Raw genomic sequence first — 15,479 nt, 5'->3', positions numbered from 1 at the left:
GGCTTAAAAAATAAAAATATTCAGCACCATTTGATCATATACCTTTCAGACTTTGTTCTTAAAGTTTCTGGAACTTTCCTGTCTGTGAAGTACAGGAGTTGCTGAGTTATGTGAGGAACTCTCTCTGTGGCAACCAAAGAGAAGTTAAGCAATCAGTCTATATTCAGCCTGCTAACTTGGACTATACAATGTTCCCTTCCTCTCCACTCTAGCTCAGGAGGGACATGTTTCTAAGCACTGAGGTATGAAGAGTCCAACTGTTATTAGTTGGAAAGACCAGTTCTAATAGCAAATAATGGTAAATCTCCAACACAGATGCTACTGTCCTTAATGTCCTGTGGTTTTAGGAAATTATGTAAATATTTTGGATTTAGTTCAAGTTATTCAGAAATAAAACATGTTTAATAATGTTAAACTACTCTGCCAGAGTAAGTGTCTCCTGGTTTAGTATCCTTATAAAAGAAAAAATATATATATGTAAAATACATGTAGGTAAATCATAGTCTTAAAGTATACTTGGAATACTGCTTTGTTTAAATCAAAATCTAACAAAATGTCTTCAATTAGAAGAAGCTAATGAAATTAAATCCAAAGTTATGACAAGGGAGACTTGCTCTCAATTAAAGTTGTATTGCTTAGAGAACTTAAAGCCATTCTAGGCAAGGTTAAGGTGGCACTTCCTTATTATTTACTACACATAATTTCAATCAGGTTGGGCCAGAAATTAGCATTTCTAAATATAATATTTCAGAAAAGTCCATAGAAGTGTTTCAAAGACTTTTATGCAAAAGAATGTCTGTCTGTCTTTCTGTTTCGGTGAGTAGTATGCCCATCAGAATTTCTTAATAACACACAGAAAAAGGCCTGATCAGATGTCACACCTGATCAGATGTCAAAGGAATGGGAGGTGAACTATTAGGTCACCCGTAGAGCTTCTGCTAGCCTTTTAGTATATGCTGTTCACCAGTGTGAGTCAGGTGGGCTTTTGTGAGAGAATAGTGTTTGGTAGCCAGGAGATTTTTGTGGCATTTCTTCCTAAGTGGAATACACAACAGATAAGGGAATAGGGGAGGTAATACAGGGAAGTTACTCTTTCCAGCTCAGAAGGAGTTGATGAAGCCCATATATGTATCCAAGAAGCCCATGGGATCCTCTAGCTGTGGATAGTGGCTAATGTGGTCATCCAGAATGACACTGTGGACTGCAGCAGCATTTTCCTGTACAGCTCCGAAAACTCTGGGTAGGGATTTACCAGATCCAATGGCCCTTAGATAAAATTAATGGGAATAGATACAATGACAAGAGCTCTCACCCAGTGTCTTCTAAACTTTTTCATCTGATTGATATACTGCAAGAGACTGTCGATAACCAAGTTCCTGTCATTGTGGTGTATCCCTGCCCACATGTCCCACAGCTCACTCTCACTCTCAGAGGGTCAGGTGTACAGCCCCAAATCTGAGGAGAAACCTCAAGAGAATACAAAGTTCATCAGTCACGTGAGGATGGGTGACAGCATGCCTCCATCTTTGAGAAGGTTTTGGAGAAGGAGAAGAAGGTGAGCTTCAAGAAATATACCTCCATTTGACAGACAGAGACTCTTAATGGTAAGCTGACCAGATCTATTCTGCTTGAACCTATAGAGAAGCTCCTGAGCAAAGATATCCCCACAGACATGTGACAACAAGTTGATCCTACTGTTCTGGAACCCCAGATGCCGGAAAAGCGCCTCCCCAATGCTGACCTGCTCAAATATGGAATAGTCATGTGGTCTTGGTTTGTCACTGAAACCAAAACCTAGGAAATTGAGGACAATCACTCAATGAAACCTGAGGGTCAGACTTCCCATATCTTGTACCAATCATAGCTGGACATTGTAAAACCATATAAAAGCACGACTATCTCCGGACTTCAAACCACACCCACAGAGTCTTAGTAGAAGATACCCAGTCCCTTTTAGGTAAAAAAAATTGCCTGATGACTTCCATGATTGAAGAAGAGAGGAAAGCTGGGGGTGACGGGAGGAGGGGTGGTGGTGTGCAGATAGACCGCAAGCAGGGGCATAGTCAATAGCCCCACCTTAACCTACCACTCCCTCATCCTGATTCTGGTAAGACTTGGGCTTCAAGACTCCGTGTTTGGAGGACACCTGTTGCTGCTCTCTTTAAGTGTTTTTATGAGTTTTTCTTTTTTTTCTAACTTTATTGTGGAATAATTGGCATAAAAATTTGTATGTATTTAAAGTGTGTAACTTGATGATTTGATATACATATACATTGTGGAATGATTAACAAGATCAAGACAATTAATATGGTCATCACCTCACATAAGTGATGTAGTTAACTATTTATTCCCTGATTGTTTTGATTTAAAGGAATCTAAAGTCATAATACTGAGTCATTGCATAAATAAGTTACCTTGAAGAGAGTCTTTTTTCTTTCTAAATTTAATATTAACAAGGTCAATACCTAGACTGGTAATAAATCCCTTGATTTATCCCATTAAGGTGCATGTCTTTTAATTTTGTGTTCTTGTGTTTTATTTCAACTGTAAGCACTCTTTGGAGAATATTAGTACTTTAGTAAATGTTTGTCTATTTCTCTAACAGTGCTAGAAGGATGTGAAGCATTTAATGATTTTGATATGGAACCCATATTCATGATGAAAACTAAGACAATGTTTCTTTCCTTTCTACACCAAGGATGGCCTCAGGTGTAATTTTGACTAGAGTTTTTCTCACTAGGGCAGGGAGCTCTATTGTTGAGGTATTTTTTGTTTTTTTGTTTTTGTTTCCAATTTTGCGAAGAAATAGTAGGCATATTCCTTCGGGCTCTCTTAACTCAGTTATGAAACTGATTGTCCATTCCTCTAATATGCTTGGAAATACAAAAAACAAAAAACCAAACCAAACAAAACAAAACACTGAAGCCATTTTCTGCTCATTATGGTTCTATAGAAATACAAAATCATCATATCTATTGAGCAAAGACACTTTGAACTCTTTCCCAAAGTGAAGGATTAGTTCCTTCTGAAACTTTTATAAGTGCTGTGGCCTTAATATGAAAATTGTTTTAAGTTGGAAGTCACTCAGACTGGCTTATTTTAAGAAAAGTCCATCCTGGGGAACAGGCTGCACATAATTGACAGCAGTTCACCATCTTTTTGGTTGATCTTTGGTTACTTGACCTCCCTAACTTAAAAGAATTGAGTCAACAACCCCTGCTTATAACAATAAATAAACTTTATAATCATTCTTCTATCTTCATATGCTTCATTTAACTCAGTATCCTCTTCTGGACTGCCACAGAGATACCTGTGACCAATACCAACTGTCATGGTTACATGACTGCCTGTTCACTGCCTCCAAACTCCCTTACCTTCTACTCTTCTGCTAGAAGTACTTTCTCCATTTGAAAATATTGTATCAACATCTCTTTCTGGCATGAAACAGTACTCCAGCTCACCTGCTATAATTCTTAATCTGGATCTTAAGAAAAAGATCAATATGTACTAAATAGAATAGTCATTGACTTCCATAGACTCCATAAGAGGTAACTAATTTTCTCTAAAAATAATATATCAGAAAATAATTTAAGGCAATGAATTAGTCATAATATAGCCTTAACTATTATTTTGGGTATAGTGGACCTAAAATATATTCCTGCTTAGATTACTACAGTGAAAGGAGATACACCATAAATTACATAACTCTTTGACTGCTGCTGCTGAAGACTCAGACTTTTACAGGTTTGTTATTTCTCCAAACTCCATGAAAGAATAAACCTCCAACCATTGTGAATTTCAATGCTCACACTCTTAGATCCTTGTAGAAGACAATTGGACTAGAGACCAAGAGAGGAATGCTTCATTTACTCTAATGCATAAATTTTCTACTTGAGCTGCTATGCTATGTTACTCTAAATTGGCTATCTCCACATTTGGGAATAACGCTAAGGACTATGTTAGGTGAGCTACCGGTGTGTGGTGAAAACATACACAAATAATTAAATCAGAATTTTGACATTTAATTTACATTCATTTTTATGTATTTTTTAAAATGTATATCTTATAGATATATTTCAATGTACATTTTGTACTAGAACCATACGGTATATAAATAATTTGCATGTAAGTGTGTATTTATTAAGGTGTAGTCAAAAAAAAAATTTTTTTTACGTGTGGAGTTAAACAATAAGGAAATTTGTAGAAACTGCTTCTCCAAAGGACTGTTTTAACTCCACAGTTCCAGATACCTGGGAACCTGTCATGAGCTCCAAAAAGTAGACCAAAAATTGATTTGTGATTTTGAAGGAACTTCCAAAGTGTTTTCTAGAGTGGTTATATGTTTTTACCATTTCATCATTAAGGGTTGAGTGTTCCAGTTTCTCTACATCCTCATCAGCATTTGGTGTTGCCAGTGTATATATATTTTTTATGTTTGTCATTCTGATAGGTGAGTAGTGATATGTAAACAGCTAACCACCAGAAATTTCTCTCCTAGGAATTTATTCAAGAGAAATGAAAACCTATGTTCACATAAAAACCTGTACTTTAATGTTTAATAAAGTTGTTACTTTACTAATAATAACCAAAACCTGGAAACAACCCAGATGTTCTTTAATATGAGAATGATTAAACAATCTTATGGTGCATTCAAATCAGAGAATACTATTCAGCAATAAACAGGAAAAAAACACTTAAAAACACAAAAATGTGTCTGAATCTCTGGGTAATTATGCTGAGTGAAAAATAAATCCCTAAAGGTTACATACAGTATAATTCCATTTAAATAATATTCTTGAAATGACAAAATTATAGAAATGGATAACAAGTTAGTGGTTGTTAGAAGTTAAGGAGAAGTGAGTGAGAAGAAAGCAGATATGACTATAAAAGGACAACATGAGACATCTGGATGGTTATAGAAATGCTCTGTTTCTTGACTGTATCAATGCCAATATTCTACTTGGGATATTGTCCTATAGTTTTTGAAGGATGTCAACTTTAAGAGAAGTTGGATAAACAGTACATGGGATTTCTCTATAGTACCTTTTACAACTGCATGTGAATATACAATAACCTCAAAATAAAAAAGCTTGATTTAAACAGTAATATGTATGCCTTCCTTTCCATGTCTGGGTAATCCTTCAAAAACTGATGTTAATATTTTTATTCTCTTGTATATCCTTCAGTACAGTAATGGTGACAGAGGAGAAAAGGAAGGGACACATGGCCAAATGAAGATCATTGTAAAGTTCAAAACTCCTGAAGGTATTTTCCATCCCGTATTATATTAACAGTTCAATAAATAAAACATTTTCCATATTTTGTAATGTATTTCAAATGTATTTTTGTATATTTGAGTGAACTCTCAAAGGTCAGTTGATTACTTTCACAAATTTGAACAAATTTCAAGCTGACATTAAAAATCATTGTAATCAATTTTCCAGATTGACCTATATTTCTACATTTTGCCTCCAAACATTTAAATTTTGAAAGGCTTACTAAGTAGCTCTTGTTAATAATTTTCCTGAACAAGTTGATTATTCAAATAGTATAGACTAAGGCAAGGTCTAATTGTTAATTCTCTAGATTAATTAATCTCTCCTCCTATTTCAAGGCAAACATACTAAAACAATAGACATTAAATATATAACCTGATCTCTCTCCAGAATGATAAATCAAGCATATCCCCTTCATTATTACTTAGTATCAATAGAAGAAAAGTGTTATAAAGATGCTTTCTATTATTGTAGTTGAAATTGATATAAATGTTCCTATAAATGTGATATGGAAAATAAAAATGTGTCTTTCAAAAAGTGTCTTAAAATATAAACTTAACTACCACTTCTGAAAAAATGAAGTAGACATACATTTGTCCTACATTTTCTGCTAAATACAACTAAAAATCCTGGACATTATATATAAAATATTTTAAGACTTAAAGAAAAAGAAGACAGGGAAGCTAGGAAACATAAGATCCAAGGAGCAACACAGTGGTGAGTTCCCTGGGTTTTCTTTTTACCTCATAAATCAAAGACTTTAAGCTGAAAAAGCTGAGAAATAAAAACACCAACAGGCACAATCTAAAACAGACCAAACAAAGCTTGCTCTCTCTAGGTAAAGGAGAAACTTGGCAAAAAGTAAATATTTTTAGATAATAACAGTGCTATTAATTGTAAACACCTCAGAAAAAAACACAATCTCAACCCTTCCCACACCAGCAGAGGCAATGAGGGGAACCTGAACTTCCAACCTTGAGGGTCTGTGAGGATGTACTCAACTATACTGTTGGAGTAGTATCAAAAAGGCCAAGTAGTGAGCCAGGGTTCTCACCTCTTCCCGGCAGTAACAAGTTATCTTCTCCCCCACGTGGTATCACTGGAAACAACATGCAGAACCTGAACTTCCATGTCCACCCTGAAGGAATACAGTGTCCCTCTCTCTTTACAGTAGACAGTTTCAGAGCATGTCTAGTGGAGAGTCAGGACATTCAACTTTGCACAGCAATAATATATACACATCCACCACAGCGGTTATGAAGATGAAATAAAGATCCCATCTTTGACCATCTGTAATGAGGCCCCTCCCCAACCTTGGGTATCGATAGAGACTGAGTGAGGAACCTGCAATTTCACTTCCACCTGGTATTAAGGAGAGAGTGCCCAACCTATCTCAAGCAAAAACAGTGTCAGAAAAAACATCTAAAAGAGATGGATTATATAAGATCCAGAGACCCATAACATAATAGGAAAATGTCCATAATAGAAAAATTCCTCAGGAAGTGGCTAGGGTGGCAGAGTAGGAAGACCCTAAGCTCACCTCCCCCCATAGGCACACCAAAATTACAACTATTTACAGAACAACAATTGATGAGGAAGACCAGAAGATTAGCAGAAAAGATATTCCATAACTAAAGATATAAAGAAGAAACCAGAAGACAGGTAAGAAGGGCAGAGATGCAGTATAGTCAAGACCCATACCCTCAGGTGGGTGACCTACAAACAGGAGTATAATTACAATTGTAGAAGTTTTCCCCAAGGAGTAAGGGGTCCAAGTGCCACATTGGGCTAACCAAACTGGGGATCCTGAATCAGGAGATAAGACCAGAGAACTTTGGCTTTGAAAGCCACTGGGCTTACTTTTGGGAGATCCAGAGAGCTGAGGGAAAGAGAATCCACTCCTAAAGAGCACACATGAAATCTCATATGATCTGGGACCCAAGAGAGATGCAATAATTTGAAAGGATCCTGGGTCAAACCACCTAATGAACTTGGAGAGTCTTAGGAAGAAACTGGAGCTCACCCTGAGGACATAGACACTGACAGCAGCCATTTTGGGGAGGTCATTCTAACATGAGGATGCTGGTGCTGGCAAGTGCCAATTTAGAATCCTCACTCTGGCTCATTCGCTGTGGGACCTAGTCCTGCCCACCAGCCATGGCTGGTGGCACCAGTACTGGAAGCTTCAGACCAAGCAGTTATCCAAGAGAGGACACAATTCCTTTCACCATTAGGCAAGGTGCCTTAAGAACCCTGAGCCCACAGCCACCCCAAACCTAGCCCTGTCCACCAAAGGGCCCATGACGCAGCCCCACACACTAGTGCACTGACACTAGCCACAGGACCCTTTGGGGCCCCACAGCCAGCTGGACAAACCCAGTGCCCACCCACCAGTGGGACTGATAGCAAATCCAGGATCCCCATGCCCTGCAACCAGGGCAAGTGCTGACCCACTGTTGGGCAGGGCTGAGTCCTAGGGTGGTTGATTGCAGAGCTAGGGGTCCCAGATCTAGTGTTGTCCTGCTGGTGGGTGGAGCCAGTTCCTGATACAGTAGGCTACAGTCTGGGGTGTTCAAAGCTGATGTCAGTCCAATGCTGAGTATGGCTGCATCCCAGGGTGGTCAGCTAAGGGGTCCTAGGTGGCTTGGAACTTGTGTCTGTCTGCTCGTGGGTGAGTCTGGGGCCCAGGTTGTACCTGGGGATAATGCTGGCTACTGGTGGACAGAGTCAGATTCCAGGGTCTCTTGCTGCAGGGTCCTGGGGGTCCTGGAGATAGTGTTAGCTTAACAGTATTTGGGGCTGCAGCCAGCTACCTCATGAGCCAGCCCTACCCACAAGTGGCCAGCAGCTTCTACATAATGCAGGGTCTGTTAACCAACCAGATGGGAGGCTATCCCCAACTACAAGATTTCCCACAGTAGTCAGCTAGACACACAAAGGAACCATAGACCCATGTAGGGGGCAGCCCAATAGCAAAGAGTTTTGATGACCAGAGGAGTGTGTGCTGCTGGGACACATAGGACATCTCTCACAAAAGGCCACTCTCCAAGGCTGGGAAATGAAATCAACCTACAAATACATAGAAATAAAAACAGTGAATTAGTCAAAATGAGACAACAGAAGACTATTTTCTAAATAAAGGAACCTGTTAAAATCCAAGAAGAAGAACTAATTGAAGTGGACATAAGCAATCTACCTGGCAAAGAGTTCAAGGTAATGATGATAAACATGTTGAAAGAACTTGAGAGAAGATTAGATGATAGGTTTATAACAAAGAGTTAAAAATATAAAGACAAATGAAACATAGCTGAAGAATAGAATAACTGAAATAAAAAATACACTAGAAGAAATCAATGGTAGATTAAATGACTCAGAAGACAGGATCAGCGAGCCAGAAGACAGAGTAGTGGAAACCACTGAAGGTGAATAGAAGAAAAAAAAAAAAAAAAGAATAAAAATAAATAAGGTTCGTTTAAGAGACCTCTGATACAACATCAAGCATACTAGCATTCACATGATAGGGGTCCCAGGGTCCCAGGAGGGGAAGAAAGAGAAAGGGGCAGGGGTAGAGAACATAGTTGAAGATATAATAGCTGAAAACTTCCCTAACCTGAGAGTGAAAACATCCAGGTCCAGGTCCAGTGAAAACATCCAGGTCCAGGAAGCTCAGAGAGTCCCACACAAGATCAACACAAAGAGGACCACACCAAGACACACTGTAGTTAAAAATTGCAAAAATTAAAGATGAAGAGAGAATATTAAAAGCAGCAAAGGAAAAGCAACAAGTTACACACAAGGGAAGTCCCATTAGGAGTTATGAGCTGACTTTTCAGCAGAAGCTCTGCAGGCCAGAAGAGAGTGGCACAATATATTTAAAGTGATGAAAGGGAGAAACCTACCACCAAGAATACTTTAATTGGCAAGGCTTTAATTCAGATTTGATGGAAAGATCAAAAGATTTACATACAAGCAAAACTAAAAGAGTTCAGCATAACCAAACTAGCTTTACAAGAAATGTTAAAAGGAACTTCTCTAAGTGAAAAAGAGATAGCCACAACTAGAAATATGAATAATAGAAAAGAAAAAATTCCAGTGGTAAAGGCAAATATAAAGTTATTATTGAAGATCAGCAGAAAGAAATGGAAAAATTCTGTATCCCCATCATTACCAAGCTGTATCAGGGCACAGGAGACATGCAAAGAGGAATGCCAGGAGGAATGCCTGTGGGCTTCCCTAGTGGTGGAGCTCCTCCGTCTGGTGGTGTCTCCTTTGGGCCCAACAATGAAGAGGTTGATTAAGCCAACCTAGCATAGATTAAGCATTGTTCCATGCAAAACATTGAAGGACCCAACTTTGTAGCAAATTCCATGGCAGTTTTACAGTTGAGCTGCTATAGTAAATAATTGAGCATTCTTGATTCTTGAACATGGAAAGTGTGCACAAGAAAAGGAAATAACTGCACTTTTATAAGCACAGGATTGTAAGTGGAAAATTCAATGTCTTAAATAAAACTATATTTAAAGTTGAAAACAAAACAAAGAAATAAATAAAAGTTAGTAAATAAATAAACGTTAGTAAGTCAATCATGTACAATAGGAAGATTAAAAGACAAAAGTAGTAAAATCATTAATATTCACAAGTAGTTAAGGGATATTCAAAACAAAAAGATATGATGTCAAAACAGTAAATGGTTGCAGGTGGGTAAAAACTCAGGGATGTTAAAATGCATTTGAAATTAAGAGATCACCAAAATAAAATAATCATGTGTATATATACATATATTTCTATATATAAACCTCATGGTAACAACAAACCAAAAATGTATAATAGATACACACACAAAAGACAGAAAGGAATTCAAATATAACACTAAACATAAGTGTTATAAGGGAAATAATAAGGGAAGAGAATAAAAGTAGAAAGGAACAGAAAAGAACTACAAAAGTTACCCCAAAACAATTAACAAAATGGCAATAAGTACATACCTATTGATAATTATTTTAAATATAAATGGATTAAATATTTAGATCAAAATACATAAAGTGACTGAATGGATACAAAAACAAGACCCATATATATGTTGCCTACAAAAGTTTCATTTCAAAATCTAAAGAAATACACAGACTGAAAATGAGGGATGGAAAAGTTATTCTACACAGATGAAAATGAAAAGAAACCTGGGGTAGCAATAGTTAAATCAGACAAAGTAGACTTTAAAACAAAGACTGTAGTGGGAGACAAAGAAGAATCTTACATAATGATCAAGTGGTCAATCCAAGAAGGAGATATAAGAATTGTAAATATATATGCACCCAACATATGAGCACCTAAATACATAAAACAGATATTAATATACATCAAGGGAAATATTGATAGTAACACACTAATATTACTGGAATTTAACATTCCACTTAACATCAATGAACAGATCATCCAGACAGAAAATCAATAAGGAAACATTTGCCTTAAATGCCCTTAGATCAAATGGACCTAATAGATACATATAGAATATTCCATCCAAAGTGGAAAAATATACATTCTTTCAAGGCATATGCAACATTCTCCATAATAGACCACATGCTATGACACAAAACAATCTCAGATAATTTAAGGAAACTGAAATCTTATCAAGCACCTTTTCTGACCACAGCCCTATGAGACTACAAATCAACTACAAGAAAAAAATAAAAAATAAACTGCAAAAACCCCACAAACATATGGAGCCTAAACAATATGCTACTAAGCAGCTAATGGATCAATGAAGAAATCAATAAAATACCTGTAGGCAAATGAAAACAAAAATATAATAATCCAAAATACATGGGCACAGCAAAGGCAGTTCTAATAGGTAAGTTTATACTGCAGAAAATAGGAAAAATCTCAAACAAACAACCCAATCTTACAACTAAAGAAACTAGAAAAAGAAGAGCAAGCAAAACCAAAAGTTAGTAAAAGGAAAGAAATCATAAATACCTGAAGAGAAATAAATAAAATAGAGGAAAACAAAACAACCCCCCCCCCGAAAATAGAAAAGATCAATGTAATTAAAAGCTGGTTCTCTGAAAAGAAAAACAAAATTGATAAAACTTTAGCCAGACTTACCAAGAAAAAAAAAAGGCTTCCCTGGCGGTGCAGTGGTTGGGAGTCCACGTGCCAATGTGGGGGCTTGGGTTCGTGCCCCGGTCAGGGAGGATCCCGCATGCTACAGAACATCTGGGCTCGTATGCCATGGCCTCTGGGCCTGTGTGTCCGGAGCCTGTGCTCTGCAGCAGGACAGGCCACAGCAGTGAGAGGCCCATGTACTACAAAAAAAAAAAAAAAAAAAAAAAAAAAAAAAGAAAGAAAGAAAAAAAAGAGAGAGAGGGCCAAAATCAATAAAATCAGAAACGAAAATGAGGAAGTTACAACTGATACCACAAAAATACCAAAGATTATAACAGATCACTATTAACAATTGCATGCCAAAAAAGTGAACAACCTAAAAGAAATGAACAAATTCCTAGAAATGTAGAATCTCCCAAGACTGAACCAGGAAGAAACAGAAAACATGAACAGACCAATTACCAGTAATGAACTTGAATCAGTAATTTAAAATACTCAAAAGAAACAAGAGTCCAAGACCAAATGACTTCACAGGGCAATTCTACCAAACTTCTAGAGAAGAGTTAACACCAATCATTCTCAAACAATTCCAAAAATTTAGCAGGAAGGAACACTTCTGAACTCATGCTACAAGGCCAGCATCACCCTAATACCAAAACCAGACAAAGATATGAGAAAAAAGAAAACTACAGCCCAATATCACTGGTGAACATAAAAATTCTTCAATAAAATATTTGCAAACCAAAGTCAACAATAGAGTAAAAGGATCATACACCATAATCAAGTTGCATTTATCTCCGGGATGCAAAAATAATTCAATATAATCAAATCAATCATTGTGATGAACTGCATGAACAAATTGAAAAATAGAAATGATATGATCATCTCAATAGAAGCAGAATAATTTTTCTGACAACACCCAACATCCACTGATGATAAAAACTCTAAACAAAGTAGGTATAGAGAGAACATACCTCAATGTAATAAAGGTCATATATGATAAGCCCACAGCTACTACAGTTCTCAACAGTGAAAAGCTGAGGGCATTTCCTTTAAGATCAGGAAGAAGGCAAGGATGCACACCCTCACCACTTTTATTTAACATGATATTTGAAGTCCTAGACACAGCAATCAGACAAGAAAAAGAAATAAAACAAGTCCAAATTGGAAAGAAACAAGTAAAACTGTCACTGTTTGCAGATGATGTGATACTATATATAGAAAATCCTAAAGTCACCACCCAAAAACTACTAGAGCTGAATAGAGAATTTGGTAAAGTTGCAGGCTACAAAATTAATATACAGAAATCTGTTGCATTTCTATAAACTAACAGCAAAATATCAGAAAGAGAAATTAGAAAACAATTCCATTTACCACCATATCATAAAGAATAAAATATCTAGGAATAAATACAACTAAGGAAGTGAAATAACTATACTCAGAAAACTATAAGACACTGATGAAAGAAGTTGAAGATGACACAAACAGATGGAAACATATACCCTGTCCATGGACTGGAAGACTTAATATTGTTAAAATGACCACACTACCCAAGATATGGTATATACCCAAGGCAACCTATAGATTCAATGCAATCTCTATCAAAATACCAATGGCATTTTTCACAGAACTAGAACAAATAATTCCAAAAATTTATGGAAACACAAGATACTGACTAGCCAAAACAATTTTGAAAAGGAAAAACAAAGCTGGAGATATCACACTCCCTGATTTCAATCCATACTACAAAGCTACAGTCATCAAAACAGTATAGTACTGGTATAAAAACAGATACACAGATCATTGGAGCAGAATAGAAAGCCCAGAAAGAAGCCATATTTATACAGGCAATTAATCTGTGACAAAGGAGGCAAGAATATACAAGAGAGAAAAGATGATCTTTTCAATAAATGGTGTTAGGAAAACTAGACAGCTACATACAAAAAATCAAACCAGACTACTCTGTCACACCATGCACAAATATAAATTCAAAATAGAATAAAGACTTTAATGTAAGTCCTGAAATCATAAAATTCCTAGAAGAAAACTTGGGCAGTATACTCTTTGACATCAGTCTTAGTAATATATATATATATATATATATATATATATATATATATATATATATATATATATATATCCTCAGACTAGGGAAACAAAAGCAAAAATAAACAAATAGGACTACATCAAACTAAAAACTTTTCTACAGTAAAGAAACTATCAACAAAACAAAAAGGCCACTTACTGAATGAGAGAATATATTTGCAAGTAATACATCTAATAAGGGGATAATAGCCAAAAGATTTAAATAATTCATACAACTGCACATCAGAAAAGCAAACAACCTGAGTTTAAAAATGGGCTGAGGGGGCTTCCTGGTGGCACAGTGGTTGAGAATCTGCCTGCTGATGCAGGGGACATGGGTTCATGCCCTGGTCTGGGAAGATCCCACATGCCACGGAGCAGCTGTGCCCATGAGCCATGGCCACCGAGCCTGCGTGTCTGGAGCTTGTGCTCCACAACGGGAGAGGCCACAACAGTGAGAGGCCAGTGTACAGCAAAAAACAAAAAACAAACAAACAATAAATAAATTAAATTAAATAAAAATGGGCTGAGATCTGATTAGACATTTTTCCAAAGAAGATGTTCACATGAATAACAGGCACAAGGAAAGATGCTCAACATCACTAATCATCAGGGAAATGCAAATCAAAGTGTTGACGAGGATGGTGTGAAAAGGGAACCCTTGTGCATTTTTGGTGGGAATGTAAACTGGTGTTACACTATGGAAAATGATATGGCGATTCCTCAAAAATTAAAAATAAAATTACCATATGATCCAGCAATTCCAGTCCTGTGTATTTGTCCAAAGAAAATAAAGCCACTATTAGAAAAGATATATGAACCACTATGTTCACAGTAGCATTATTTTTACAGTAGCCAAGATATGGAAACACAGGAAGAGTCCATCAATAAATAAGTGGATAAAGATGTGGTATATACACATTACTCAGCCATAAAAAACTAATGAAATCTAGCTGTCTGCAATAACATGGATAGATCTAGAGTGTATTATGATAAGTGAAATATGTCAGACAGAGAAAGATAAATACTATATGATTTCATTCATATGTGAAATCTAAAACAAAAACAAAAAAATTAAAACAATGAACAAACATAGCAAAAGAGAAGCAGAGTTATAGATACAGAGAACAAATAGGAGAGAGCTTGAAGCATGAATTTTGAGGGAGGAACTAAATAAATGAGGAAATTAAGAGGTAAAAATTCCCACTTGCAAAATAAATGAGTTACGGGTATGAAACGTACAATGCAGGGAATATAGTCAATAACTGTGTAATATCTTTTTATGATGACATTGTATCTGGACTTACCATAGTGATCATTTTGTAATGTATAGAAATATCAAATCAGTATGTTGTAAAACAGGAGCTAACATAGAGTTGTAGGTCAATTGTACTATAAAAACAAACAAACAAACTCACAGAAAAAGAAATCAGACTTGTGGTTACCAGAGGCAGCGGCAGAATAGGAGTAGGAATTAAGTAAATGAGGTCAAAAGGTACAAACTTCCAGTTATAAGATAAATAAGTTCTAGGGAGGTAATGTAGAATATGATAAATATAATTATCACTGCTGTATGCTATATAAAAGAGTTGTTAAGAGAGTAAAACCTACAAGTTTTCATCACAAGGAAAAATTTTTTTTTTCTGTTTCTTTAATTTGTATCTGTATGAGATGATAGAAGTTCACCAAACGTATTGTGATAATCATTTCATAACGGAGGTAAGTCAAATGATTATGCTATACTTCTTAAACTCATACAGTGCTGTAAGTTGATTATATTCAGTTAAAAAAAGAAAATTGTCATACAAAAGAACAGAAAGTGTTCAAACTTTAATTTAAAAATGTTTGCTCCACAAAAATACTGTGAAAATAATGAAGTAAAAGCTACCTAGTGGGAGAAAATATTTGCAAATCAAATGGATAAAAGAGAACCATTATCTGGATTGTATGAAGAACTCTCAAAACTCAATAATAAGAAGAATAAAATTCAATTAAAAATGACTTAAGTAAAAGGCA

At 36.1% G+C, this 15,479-nt stretch overlaps 1 pseudogene; it reads right to left on the bottom strand.

Moving 5' to 3' along the window:
* Positions 1-1,100: 1,100 nt before the first annotated feature.
* On the bottom strand, positions 1,101-2,097 carry LOC136137670 (mesoderm-specific transcript homolog protein-like; annotated as a pseudogene).
* Between the last annotated feature and the right edge of the window lie 13,382 nt (positions 2,098-15,479).

This window comes from Phocoena phocoena, chromosome 18 (genome assembly GCF_963924675.1).
Source record: "Phocoena phocoena chromosome 18, mPhoPho1.1, whole genome shotgun sequence".
In the NCBI taxonomy this organism is placed as follows: Eukaryota; Metazoa; Chordata; class Mammalia; order Artiodactyla; family Phocoenidae; genus Phocoena; species Phocoena phocoena.
This window is presented reverse-complemented; position numbering and strand designations above follow the sequence as displayed.